At 40.1% G+C, this 14,423-nt stretch overlaps 1 protein-coding gene across 1 annotated transcript in view; it reads left to right on the forward strand.

Moving 5' to 3' along the window:
- Positions 1–3,705: 3,705 nt before the first annotated feature.
- Positions 3,706–14,423, forward strand: part of LOC126100543 (uncharacterized) — a 218,154-nt gene continuing 207,436 nt past the window's right edge. Inside the window, exon 1 of the mRNA XM_049911161.1 lies at positions 3,706–3,831. The gene's annotated coding sequence lies outside the window, so the exon portion shown is untranslated. The remainder of the gene's footprint in view (positions 3,832–14,423) is intronic.

Raw genomic sequence — 14,423 nt, forward strand, 5'->3', positions numbered from 1 at the left:
TCAGCGCAGTTGCGATAACGCTGTGTCCCGGATGACGCAGTGTCCACCGCACCTGCCTAGTAAGCAGGAGATCTCGGGTTCGATTCCCGGTCCGGTACACATTTTCGCTCGTCGCCGCTGATTCCGCTTAATGTCCCGCTGCAGCCGATAGCAGTGAACCCGCTCCAAATGGGTTCAAATGGCTCTGAGCACTATGGGACTTAATTCTGAGGTCATCAGTCCCCTAGAACTTAGAACTACTTAAACCTATCTAACTGAAGGACATCACACACATCCATACCCGAGGCAGGATTCGAATCTGCGACCGTAGCGGTCGCGCGGTTCCAGACTGTAGCGCCTAGAACCGCTCGGCGATCCCCCTTCAATTTACATACAGTGTTTCACAGCTGCTGGATCTGTGTGGTGTCCGTTCTTTCGAAGGAACAGATACTGCGCATTCAAATAATATTTGAAAAGGATTAAAAAACAAAAACAATCATGTATGTGTCTATGAACAGTTTAGGCTGCCAGGACACACTGACAGTAAGTGTCCGATTAAAAATATGTGTGAAATCTTGTGGGACTTAACTGCTAAGGTCATCAGTCCCTAAGCTGACACACTACTTAACCTAAATCATCCTAAGGACAAACACACACACCCATGCCCAAGGGAGGACTCGAACATCCGCCAGGACCAGCCGCACAGACCATGACTGCAGCCCCCTAGACAGCTCGGCTAATCCCGCGCGGCTAAGTGTCCGATTCAGATATATTCAGGGTGTCCCAGGAGGAATGGTCAGTATTCGGGAATGTGACAGCTGAAAAATGCAGTAAACATGGGCCACAACGGCCGGCATGCCCTAAGAGCTATGAGCAATTATTCAGTACAATAGATATGTTTCACAGTAACGAAGATGAACAATTGCTCATAGGTCGTAAGGTATGCTTTTTGAAGCCTATGTTTACTAGAAGCTAAAAAGTGCAGTAAACATGGGCTGTAAGATGCATGCCTTAAGATGGTTCAAATGGCTCGAAGCACTATAGGACTTAACATCTGAGGGCATCAGTCCCCTAGACTTAGAACTACTTAAACCTAACTAACCTAAGGACAACACACATATCTATGTCCGAGGTTGGATTCGAACCCGCGACCGTAGCAGCAGCGCGGTTCCGGACTGAAGCGCCTAGAACCGCTCAGCCACAACGGCCGGCAAGTCTTAAGAGCTATGAGCAATTATTCAGTACAATAGATATGTTTCACAGTAACGAAGATGAACAACTGCTCATAGTTCGTAAGGTATGCTCTTTGGAGCCTGTGTTTACTAGCCTTTTTTTCTTGTCTTGGTACCGTTCAAAATATGAAAAGCGAGGGACCTGTAATGGAAGAGGTTTGTTTCACACGATTGAAGACAGAGAAGCGCTCATAGCTCTTAAGGTATGCACTTTAGAGCTCATATTTACTAAACGTTTTGCCTCGACTGGTCGTTCCTGTCATATCCCTGAATATTCACCATTCCTCGTTGAACACCCTGAACATCGGATGAAGAAAGGTGCGTGTCCAGAGACAATATCATTAAGGCATGGAACCCAGAAAAAATCACAGGAAGAATTGCACCAGCTAAGATAACTGGCACCGTCAAGAAGGAATGGGACTGCTCAATATCTCGGAAAAGACGGGGGACCACGTGAAACGTCAGAACAATAACACACAAAAACATCGACTGATTCTGTGGGTGTATATACTAGTAAGTTCTCACACGAATAGAACAGAGTGGTGAAAGACTTAGTGATTTCCTGTAAAACCAGTTACCGATAAGTCAATTAATAACATGAAAGAGACCAAAAAGTACATTAATTTACTAAACGATTTGGATGGTTAACAGAAATCTTATGAGGCCTGCCAGGGATGTGGATAAACAGAAAGTGATTCTCTGGTTTGACGCTCCATGCATGCACCAACAATGATGTATCCAGCTTTTGTTCTGCAACGTGTGAGTCACTAGAAACACGATTTTATGGAGCGTCACATCGATGAAATGAAATGTCGTGTGACGAGGGCCTCCCGTCGGGTAGACCGTTCGCCTGGTGCAAGTCTTTCGATTTGACGCCACTTCGGCGACTTGCGCGTCGATGGGGATGAAATGATGATGATTAGGACAACACAACACCCAGTCCCTGAGCGGAGAAAATCTCCGACCCAGCCGGGAATCGAACCCGGGCTCTTTGGATTGAAAGTCTGTCGCGCTGACCACTCAGCTACCGGGGGCGGACACATCGATGAAGAAACACGACAATAGTGTGGAAAACGGAATACCCGTACCGTTTCTTGCGCAGGTACCATGATTTGATACTTAGATACCTAAGAGTTGATTAAAAAAAAATCTGCCTTAACCGTCAGAATACAAAAAGAAGTACGACTGCAATGCTACATTTATAAACTGGAGTAAAGGCCCTGTCACTGTTATTTCGATCTTCTCCTTTTCCTGCATCCATTCAGCTTCTGATAATAGTGAACATGGCTTCAAATGTGCTAAACTAACACATATCATTCTAAATGTCCTTTACTACTACTACTATTTTTATTATTATTGGTATCATTATTGTTATTGTGATTATTATTGTTATTGGGAAGGTTTTGGAATATCTTTGGTATATGTCGGTCCTGTCAAATGTAAAAGATAGCCTTAGTGCTCCAACCTGGTGAGGCTAAAAAGCAACGAGGAAATAAACATAATGCACAGATTAGATTGGGAGTCAAATTTTATGATGACTATTAGATAAGTAGGTATTGGGTATTAGATATCAATAGATAACATAGATTAGAATTTTTGCGCTTCAGGGAAGCTGCGATGGACGAGTTACTTAGCTAGAGAAATTCAGCTGTGTCTGCTCTGGACGCATGAATCTGAGTCTACTAATACTAGGGACTTATTGTAGGCACGAAATACAGTTAGACTAGACTAAGTTTTAACTTCATTTGTGTATATCTTGAAACAGATCACTAATACTTCATTCCGCAATGTATGCAACAACAGAGAAAGTATTGTGAAATTTTTGTATAGACTAAGTTTTTTTCATGTAGTAGCTAACACGGTTTGTCATAGTCACTAGGCGACAAGCGTTATGTAATGGCAAATAAATAAATAAATATCGAAGTATACAGTTCACTTCATGCCAATTTGATGCTTGTTGCATGTCGCCATCATGATGTTTCAAATCAATTTACTACATCGTACAGACAATGATTCGCAGTTTCTCGAATAGTTATCCCATAACACATTTGGCTTTTAAAGTTTCAACTCAGTCGTTTCCGTGCAATTATTCTCAATCTGAAATTGACACATTATCCGTTCTCCACCATCGTTGAAGGCTTGTATATCACCAGATAAATATATGTTAATAATATGGAACACTAATTTCCTTTAGTTGCAGAAACCTCTGAGGATGTCTTATAGGCCCATTATATTAGAAAAGCAAAGGAAAAGATCATTATTAACATTGTAACAGCGAACTGAACCGTTGTTTTAAGACCTGGAAATTTTACGTGCGTAACACGGCGTTGAAGGTCTTTCAGCGAACATGTAGACGACATGTGTGATATCGTTGTCGCGTGGGCAGCAGTCTGCGCGAGAACCGGTCGTTTCATACGAGTCGCTGGCCAAGTAACTGGTGGCAGCGCATGAGAACAGCGCTGTAACTGAGCTGGCCAAAGATGTCGAACGATGCACCACCTTAGCTGCTGCAGAGTGGACTGTCTTTCTAAGCGCCTTGCCGGCCGCGGGCTTCATCTGGCTGCGGCTAGCCGCGCGTCAGGGGTTGCGTGAGCTGCTGTGAGGAATTTGTGCACAACAGGTAACTTGACGTCGCATAGTCGCTTGCACAGTATATCAAAACACTGTCTGTGTCTTCTGTACGCTGCGATACCGTACTCAGAAACTACTGTGGCAGTTGTATTACATATGCAGTTTCAGTTGTCAGATGCGTCGAAAGATACAGGAAAAGTTTACGTAATATGTCAACGGTGCATCTGCAAGAATGCATCCCGCTATTTGCTGGACTTTTAAATGTGATATCTGTTACTAATTGCGTAAGTGTAAATGTGAATTGAGATCTGGATGTTCAGAACAGACTTTGCGACGTCTAGCGCTCTGTATTTTGTATGACTAGTGTTTTCGTTTTGTTCCGACTATTGGAAAACATCGCTCCATTTACAAGTCGATTTGGCCACCTTTTACGCCGTTTCGAGCACATATTACAGAATGGCAAAATGTAGATCTGAAAACGTAGTTTCTGAACGTAAATATTCACTGTAATTGTAGGATGACCACGTGCCAGGCGTGTTACATAATCTTGGGGGCGGGGATAATTATTGTCTGTCACGCGCTCTCGACCAGCAGGAAGCGGCAAGAACATTGACCCTCACACCCACGCGAATCCAGTTTGTGCTGTGGTAAGAAATTTAATCTGTCATTTCCGATTTGGACTGCTGTTTCGGTATTGCTGGATTACGTTAGCGTAGATGACGGTCCAGAAAGGTAAAAAGTTATAGAACAGAGGAATGTCAAAGTATTTTCCCTGTATTACACATTCGTTGCAAAGATATCAGAGGAAATTACTTTATTTGTGAAATAATAGTACTGTTTGGCTTTCCTTGTTCAAAGCTTTCGACTTTACACGTCTCTTTTGTTTTTATAGTGACCTCAAATTTCTCCACGTTGTTTCTTCAAGCTGTCCAAAATCGCCTTCATCGTCCTCTGCTTCACTCACGATAGCGTATGTCCCTTCTACAGCTAGTAACTGTTGCTATGCGAATGTGAAAAAATTTGGCATCCAAATAAAAGACTTCAAAAGTAAATTACTTGCTTTCTAGTTTAAATGTTGGTAAACTTAATTTTAAAAAACAAACAAATGTGTGATAAACTTGGAAATATCGAGTGAAACAAATGACAAGTTAAAATTATGAGTAGGTGCTTGAGGCAAACAAGGATGGTTCATTGCCCCAGACGTGAAAACCGTCCCAAAGCAATAAATAACCCTTCTGAATGAGTAATGGCAAGTTATTATAGAACATTATTCATAAAAGAATACTGGTCACTATCGAATAATATAAATCCTACAGTAATGAAAGAAGACGACAGTACAAAAAGGATTCTGATAAGCGCGTAAAAAATCACATTTAACGGCGAACGAGTAGAAGTATTCGTGAAATTCCAGTCAGAACAAAAAATTTTTCTTTGAGAATACGAACACTGATTGACAGCAAGTACTCTTCGGTTATTTGCGTATTTGATAAGGCACACCTCATCCATACGAGACGAATTACTTTAGTCTGTGTGAAATCTGTTCATTTATACTTGTTATCACTTTACTGTATCAGTTATTACGTGAATGCATTACCACAAATTGCTATTTACCGAAGTGTAAAATTAACGGAACATTTTCCATGACATCACGATCTTGTTATCTATGTCATCTTTGAGCGCTTAAACAAATTGCTACACAATACTTGCGAAATGCAAGGGCCTGAGTTGCAGTCCAGATCCGGTGTAAAATTTTAATTTGTGACAAATATTTAAACGGCTATGGGGTGCTTCCTTGGAAGCTGACAAATGAAATATTTCACCTGAACTAAAGTGGCAGCTCGTTGTTAAATCGTGGTACTCATTTACTCCCATTCCTACAAAAGATTTCAATGTTTTGGTGTTATGTGGCTAATAAATACTGTTCTCAGACAGCTGTACTCCGGATAAACATATGGCGGTCACCAGGGCTCGAACCTGAACCACTGTCGCAGTAGTTAGCTATGTAAATAAAAAACTATGGAGGCAGCATAAAGAGTAACAAGAACTACAATTGTTTTCTGGAATATCTATAGGTGGTGTTGGAAGTGTCATGAACGTGTTGTAGTGCACACTGTTTTAATTAGATGAGCCATATGATTTTTTTAATTAGCCTATAACTTAGATCATATAGGCAGCTTATTTTTGCATAGAATAAACAGTTTTTGATAGATCATTACTGTTAGAATACGCATACACAGTTAGTTATAGACAGGTCAATTCAGTATAAGCATCGTATATTCAGACTCTATCGAACATTTTTGTATAAACCACTATGTGTAATATTTTGGCGTTATAATATATAGATACGGATAAGTGCGGCAACAGCGAATCTGTATATCGCGGAGGACAGTCTAGGGTCCATTGTTGCTTACGAGGTCGTCGTGTAGGTTGGCAACGGATGACTAAGCTTCACAGGTTCTTGGAAAAGGTTTTAAGTACTTGCTTGTATTCTAAGGGCACCCAAAGTGGAGGTGATCTGCATTCTCCTCCCAAAAGATGAGAAAGATGTCTCTAAGATATGCAGCTTGTGAAGATTTTTATGGAAACATCCATAGCTTAATTCAAGTCTGGCTATTAGAGAAGCGAGGTGGTTCAAATGGCTGTGAACACTATGGGACAACATCTGAGGTCATCAGTCTCCTAGAACTTAGAACTACTTAAACCTAACTAACCTAAGGACATCTCACACATCCATGCCCGTGGCAGGATTCGAACCTGCAACCGTAGCAGTCGCGCGGTTCCGGACTGAAGCGCCTAGAACCGCTCGGCCACACCGACCGGCAGAAGCGAGGTGCATAGACTTTGAATGTGTGTGGAATGTCGTGAAATGTGAGACCGACTGTAAATTAGTGCTTACTTCTTGCCTTTGTGTCGTGTAGTTTCTTCCCTTTCCCGATGCGGCCTCTATCATGCCCAGTGATGCAGTGGTGAAGCATGTGCCTGCAAACCGGCAGGACCGCCGAAATTTTTATTCTGCCTTTTATTTAGCCTCGGCCTCTCGAAGGTGTGAGTAGTTGCCAGGAACGACTTTTAGTTCCGATTCCACGTCAAACGGCAGGTCCCCTTTCCTCGGTTGGATAACTGGGGTTGTTTCTGGACACATTAGTCGCCGGATTGGCGTTCTTTTAAAAGACTTCCATCCGGTCATTGAACAGCACGAAATTATTGTTACTATCACATCTCTTACAGTAAATATCAGTAATCCATACTTAGGATGACAAAGAGTGGTTGACAGATTCATTGCCTTCTACAGATATCGTTTCCAACACTTTCATAATTCTACATACAATGCGGGTTTCCGTCAGACAGTTGGCAAATTTTTAAATTACTTTTAGAGTAGGGAATACAAAGGTCCTGTCACCTGCGAGGAGGAACGTAGTGCTTCAACTCTTACAAAAAATTCTGTGATCATGATATATGTCTCTGTCGGAAATTTTAATACCTCAGACTTCAGCAAGCGTGGAATGTAGTGCTGGTTCTGGAGATGTCAGTATACAAATAGATTGTCTCCGGATGCTGTTTTATTGGTGTGGATATCAAGGTCAAAGAGAACGACAGTTATTACATTCAACTGAGACAATTTTATATGGAAACTGGACGCTAAAATTATTTAGTCAAGGGACCCTAATGATCTTCCTTGAAATCTTCTGAGTATCGAAATATACTTGGACTAAGGGACGATGAGTTCTAGGGATCCGAAAGCTTTATGAATGTTCTATCAAAAAAAAGCTTGTAAATGATAGAAAATGTACTTAGATTGTGAAATGTATGCGGAATGAACTATTCGCGCCCTCCGTTAAAGCACAATCCAAGACTTTCCACGGAATAGTTTCTCTTATGCCTTTCGAAACCTGTAGTATCAGTGCAAATTCAGCAGGTGTCTAAATCATAAATATAAATGTAAGACAAAATCCGAGGACAATTTAATTTAATGAAACAAGGCAAACTAATTAAAATGTGCATGGCGGGTTATGCGGAAAGAGATTTTGTGTGCAGCGCAATGGCAAAGCAAAATGAAGCAAAAACTGGAGTTTGCTGATAGGTTTTAAACTGTGAGACTAATCAGGTCTCTAAACAGAAACGCTACCACCCAAGGATAGTTGTTTCAGTGGAAACACCCAAGTATACCTCACGCCTCTCCTGAAAACTACTTCACGATTCTTGCAAATCTCCTATCTAAAAGCAACAATTACGTTTCCAAGAATGTTGTAAGTATGGCGTATTAATAAGGCTGCTGGAAAAAGTATGGTTCATTAGAAGTCTAGAGGTTTTAGAAACTACCGGGATATAAGTCAAGGACATAGGACAGTTCTGCAACAAGATAGCGAAACTGGGATTTGAATAAAGTCTCAGTTCCTTGAATACGCTGCATAACAATTGCAGGGCATCCTCCGATCATTGGTCTCCGATTCTTTCTGCTATGAATTAATCTTTTTGTAACAGAAATGTTAAGGAATGTGACTAATGCCTGTAGGACATTGCAGGAATTTCGTCTTAAAAAAAAGGCACTAACCATAAAATTGCTGTGCGTCTTAAAATATTAGTGCATTATGATAAGTTTAGTACGTAGAAAATTTATCTTCAGATTGCTTATACTTTTGTAAATACCGCCTGAAGGTGGATTTTTCCCAGCCCGCAATATGCCATGCTGCAACTCTATTTTAAAATTTGAAATAACTTTACATGTGCTAGCTTTTACAGCTGTAGTTTGTTGCTTCATTTATTTTAATTATGATAATACTTAAGTTCTCTTTTCCAAATTGTTGCTATATGATGAATGAGTTATATTGTATGGTCATACGTGTAGTTCTACAAAGAACATGTGATGTTACATTTATTCTATTAGGGAATTAAGCTATAACCTAAAAAGAACAGCCTCCGCTCTTATGAGGGTCCCCGAGACGAGAGTGAGGCGGAAGGTACTTAATGTTATTCCCTGTGTATAGCAGTAATATTGAGCTAGTTTAATTTTAACCCGTTGAAGACTAAGTTTTTATACACTCGCCTGCTTTTCTTGACTGAGTTACTTCGGGATTGTTGAATTACATTGGTTTTTGAAATAAAACATTCTGTTGGCTTTCTATTTTCTCATCAACTCATTTTGTTATATTTAATTACTTGATAAGTGTTACATGGAAGCGTAAATATTTTTGTTGGGATGAGGTTTCAATAGAGCAGTTAAATTAGAGTCATAAACACCAAGCCCAGAACTATCTTCAATTTCTGTTCCTCTTTCTGTGTGCACTGTAATATTTAAAACAAATCTAGTTTTAACATCTCACGACATAAACAGTTTTATTCCAAATCTGTGTCCTTTGCTTGGCATATATTGGTTGAAAACAAGTCTATGTTTCCACGGAATTAGAGAAATGTCGATGCACAAATCTCTGAATGGATTTAGAATACAACTGAATTTCACTGTCAAAAAATTCGCAACACATTTTGTTTTATGAAGCCTATTCGCCCTCTCAGCGTCTCGCAAAACGCCTGCATCGTTAACATTCGAAGAAATGTAGGAAAAGAGTACTTAGGCATAACTTTCGAAAAGAAAGGTGTTTGTCACTGCGTGTTGTGATGGTCGCCTAGTCGTAGATATTGCTAATGGATCGCTGCTGTGTCTCGATGCTGATGCTGGCTCTAAATCTGGTTGTCTAGGGTTAAAAACATGAGGTCCCGTGTTTTTTATGTGCTTTTGATGATAAAGAACGAGCGAAACCAACAAATATGTAAACTTCAAATATTTATTACTCTGGTGACTATCTTAATTCCACTGTCCACCAAAGACCATGACACAACACAAAGTAGTACTTCCTTTACATGTTATTTGCATTGTTTATCCACCTCAAACAATAACATACAAACACACTTTACCAAAGTGACATTCCGACTGCGCCCCTGACCCTTCTTGCTGCTTGTATTTATAACATTGTCAAAGAACTACTAAAAAGAGATATAGTTTATAAGTCACATGTACATCTGTTATCATAATTTGTGCAGAAAAGTTATTAATTTGCATCGAGTGACGTAATTTAACATGTTATTAAAATGACAGACAGATTTGTTGACTCGACAGAATAATTCTTTGTTACAAAAAGGCCGTTTTTTAGAAGTTTGTCAATTGACTTCTCTAATTTGCATAAATAAGTAAATAACATGAATTATTAAGAATTACATTGGTTTTCGTCTAAAATAGGATTGATTACGTGAATACTGAGTGAAAACGCTCCTAGTGAACAAATAGGTTTCACTGGGTGATTTTTATTTAAGGAGATCCAAAATACCTAAGTTGGCCACTATTTTTCGTACTTCATATTAATTATTTAAGGTGAACTTAGTGTTTTTACATGATGACTTTTGCTGTATCAGTGATCAAGTCATATTAACTTTTGTGTGGGTCAGTTATTCAGTATAATTTAATGGGTTGACTGTTTATGGAGACATGTTATGCAATCATTGTTAACACACACAATAACTTTTCTATAATCATAAATACTCGTTAAACTGGTTGAATTTGGACGGTATCGCATACTTCGGTAAAGTAAAGCCTTTAATATGTTCCGTTACAGTGTGTAGACCAACAGTCCTTTATTCTGTTCTTCTTTACGTGAGCCATCAGCATTGATACATCTCGTCTTCACTTGCACCTGTCCACTTTCCACTGGAAGTTCCTTGACATCGCTCGTTCACTACTTTATAAAAGCTGTTTGTTCCACTGGTAATGCGTCCCATCAATTGCTTGTCCAATTGCTTAACTTTCACTCTGTTACTCACTTAGTCCATAGTGAGGCTTCACTTCAGAATTATCACTAGAAAAAGCGTAATTCTGAGGTGAAAACACGCCGTCTGTCAGCCATCTGTAGCCACTGTTTCCGACTTTTTCCCTTCTTTCCCACCTGTGAAGGGCCTCGGTTCGTGAATAATTTCAACGTCACTCGATGAATCTTTATCTCGGTAATACCTCGCAATCATAGTGGTCTTCAAAATTACTACAAGAAGCAGAGTCGTCATTTAACAGTATTTCTCTAATTTCACCGCCACTCAAATCTTTCGAATGCGTCATTTTCAGCAAACTCGAAAACCCAAATGCAAATATCGAATTTAGTTCCCATACATCGAATGTATACAAAGCATCCTGATAACGCAAGTAGCTCCAGCTGTCTGCAACAGATTTCAGCACTATTCAGTCACAGAAGGGAGCAATCGTACCGATACGGTGGTAGTTACACATGACAGAACATCGAAAACTTATCCTACGATCGTAGGTTGGCGTGACAATATGTTGTTGCCGTACCTGTACGATTGACGTCCGCAATGGGTTAAGGCAAAATCTTTCAAATTAAAATTATTAGTAGTCACCAAGATGATGTTGGCCGGTAGAGAAGCTCCTTGGTTTGAAGATGTCAGAAGTTTAGGGATACCAGTGGCGGCTTGTGAAAAATTTTACTAATGTGCTGCAATGTGGTGGCCTGTAGCGCTTTATCTTACGAGGGTAGTAGTCATAATTAAATTGAATAGATTAATTTTACATATATAAACCGAAAGGTTTAAATATCTTTAACTGTTATTATGAATAGTTTAACACTGTGTGGAATAGAAGAAAAAAAAAAAAAGATTATGATAATAGCAGGATTCGAACCTCAGCTAACAAATTGCTAGTCGGTGCACTGTGCTATCGAGCCAATATGTAACTTGTCGCTCGAAAGTCCATCATACTCTATGCATAAATGTTTTGCGAGTGTTGTGCCTTGCCCTTACCCATTCAGACGAAATATTCTATGAACTTAAAGGGGCATCTACCTGTTTCCACTCACATAGCTTGAGCCACATCGGCGATCCACATTCCATGACCTCTCGTTATTAGATTTACATTTGCAGTACATCTGCCTAACTCTTCAAATCTTACCCTCTCCTTCGGACATCTAATGGGAAGGGCTTCGTCAGTCGATCGTCTACAGATAACACTTTCATACTAAATTTACTAGTACATTCCCTTTTTCTACTTTCGTCAATAGCTTTTTGACTTAACAAAGGTTGTAATCGTAACTAAACTGAATGTATTAATTTTATGTATATAAATTACACTATTTCAATGTATTTAAAGTTAATAATTAATCGTTTAATATTGCAAGGAATAAAATAAAATGAAAAAAAAGTGGTAGCAGCAGGAATCGAACCCAAGCCTGCAAACTGCCAGTCAGTGCACGGGACCACTTTTTTCCTCTCATTGTTCTCGTCATTTGATCTGAGCGGACGTCACATGACACACCTTTAAGTTCACCGTTGAAAGGTCGTTCAGTTTTTTATTACAGAGGGGGCCACCCCTTGGACCAAACACGTTGACCTGGTGCTGTGAGGAATGTATCATTCATTGTCCCGGAACGGATGACGTCACGTCAGAGCATGTCCAGTCGAAAACAGACAACTGCGTCCCTTTTCCGAGTTGATATGTAGCGCGGCCGACCAACAGCTTGTTTCTAGTTATTGCGGAGAAAGCACTACAAAACATGTTTTCGTACGCTTTATTTGTTTACCAGCATGCATTCGAAGAGGAATGGCGAAATTTTAGTGCGATTTCTGGTTCGAATTCGAATAGAAATGTCATAATTATAGTGCGATGTTTACATTTTACTGTAGCATATTAGCACATGATAACTGGCAACCACAGAGGATACATTCCTGGGAGGTTCAAAAATGGTTCAAATGGCTCTGAGCACTATGCGACTTAACTTCTGAGGTCATCAGTCGCCTAGAACTTAGAACTAATTAAACCTAACTAACCTAAGGACATCACACACATCCATGCCCGAGGCAGGATTCGAACCTGCGACCGTAGCGGTCGCTCGGTTCCAGACTGCAGCGCCCAGAACCGCACGGCCACTTCGGCCGGCCATTCCTGGGAGCCAATTGACTGTTAGAATTAGTCAGGTAGTGGCAACCTAACATCTCTGGAGAGTTCTCTCAGAACTCACAGTTGAGACACACAGATTTTTCAAGGAACGATCGTTTATGGTGCAATAGCCTGAAAGTCTACTGTTTGCTTGCTGGGGCCAATTTTTAAGTAGGATCTAGCAGGATGACTTTTGTAGGTGTTTTGGGTTAGGCAACACGTAACGTCCGTGTCGTGGATAAATGCCAACCACAGTTAGCACAATATGTCAAGGTGCCACGTCTTGCACGCTATCAACTGATGCTTGATAAACTGTGAGGTTGGTATTGAGCACTTGAGCACTCATTCCTTCCCATTTCAGAGCTTAGTATTCACTTTACGTTGTCTTGTAAATTTTGAATTATGGAGTCTAATCATTACAGGCCATCTACGGCCCATTCATCTGGAGAAGCGATATTGTGTCGCTGAAATACACCCTCTTGACATTCGACGAGACATTAACAGACGAAAATGTGACGATTCAAGCAGCAACAGCATCATGAACTCGTTCACGATTGAAATCGAGAAGGGTTTCGTTGCAAACTGAGGAACTTGTACCATTACCACAGCAAACTGGACTAAAAGCGTGGCGTGCTGGAACTCAGCACATAGGAAGATGAACGACAACTGAAGAAGGGTCCCTCACGTCACAAGGCCAGACTGAAGTGACATATTGCATGTGCTTCGGACTGATACCGTATTACCTGATATATAAATCTGGTATTTTTCTATATTCTATAGTTTTGTTAGAGTTAACTTATCACGTTCATACAGATACAAATGATAATGATTGAACACATGACTACTAATGAAGGTCGTTCTTCGTAATCATAGGTTATATGACGTATACTTTTTGGGTATGTGTCTTTTCGGTTTGTGATCTTTGTGCCTAATTACAGCGTGGACCACCGTTTGTTTCAAAAACTATTTAAAACTGTAAATCATCGCCTCCTCAAAATAATACTCTCAAACATTTGTTGCTGTCAAATATTTGATCAGACAATATGTGGAACAAGCAACACTAATCCGTGTATCAAAGCATGTAAGCGGGCTGCGCTGTGTAAACGGATGATCTAACATGAGCAGTCAGATGAAGCCCCGATATATTAAAATCGGCAGTCTTAGGAAAATTTATGCCCCTGTATTCTACTGAAAATATTATGTGATCACGAATGATTAATGAAGTAGTCACACACACACACACACACACACACACACACACACACACAAATATACGCACATTTACTTAATTCAAGTGCAACGATAGTGAAAATGCATAGCCGCGTATTCTGTCATCAAATTGTAGGCATTCGCTCATCAAAACACCTTTCGAAAAGTTGCGTAATGTGTACACTTTCAGCTTGTATCAATGAGGCTCTTTCCTCGTAGCTGTAATCACTGAATTTACACTCGAAAGAACCATTAGTCAGTTGTTTCATTAAACCAAAGAGATCGTGACGCAGTCAGAGAATGAAACCTCCACATACAACTGAAAATAGAGAGACCTTTACTGTCTTATGTTGCATGAAGTATCTCACTAATATATAAAAACACAGTGTGTAGTATTCTGAAGTTATCACCATTCCAGCATAGTGTCCAGTGACCTACCTTTCTACAACTATAATTTGGTAATTCAGCCTAATCCTTATTATTAATATGTAGCTGTAGTAACGTAG

The sequence above is a fragment of the Schistocerca cancellata genome, chromosome 9 (genome assembly GCF_023864275.1).
Source record: "Schistocerca cancellata isolate TAMUIC-IGC-003103 chromosome 9, iqSchCanc2.1, whole genome shotgun sequence".
Lineage (NCBI taxonomy): Eukaryota > Metazoa > Arthropoda > Insecta > Orthoptera > Acrididae > Schistocerca > Schistocerca cancellata.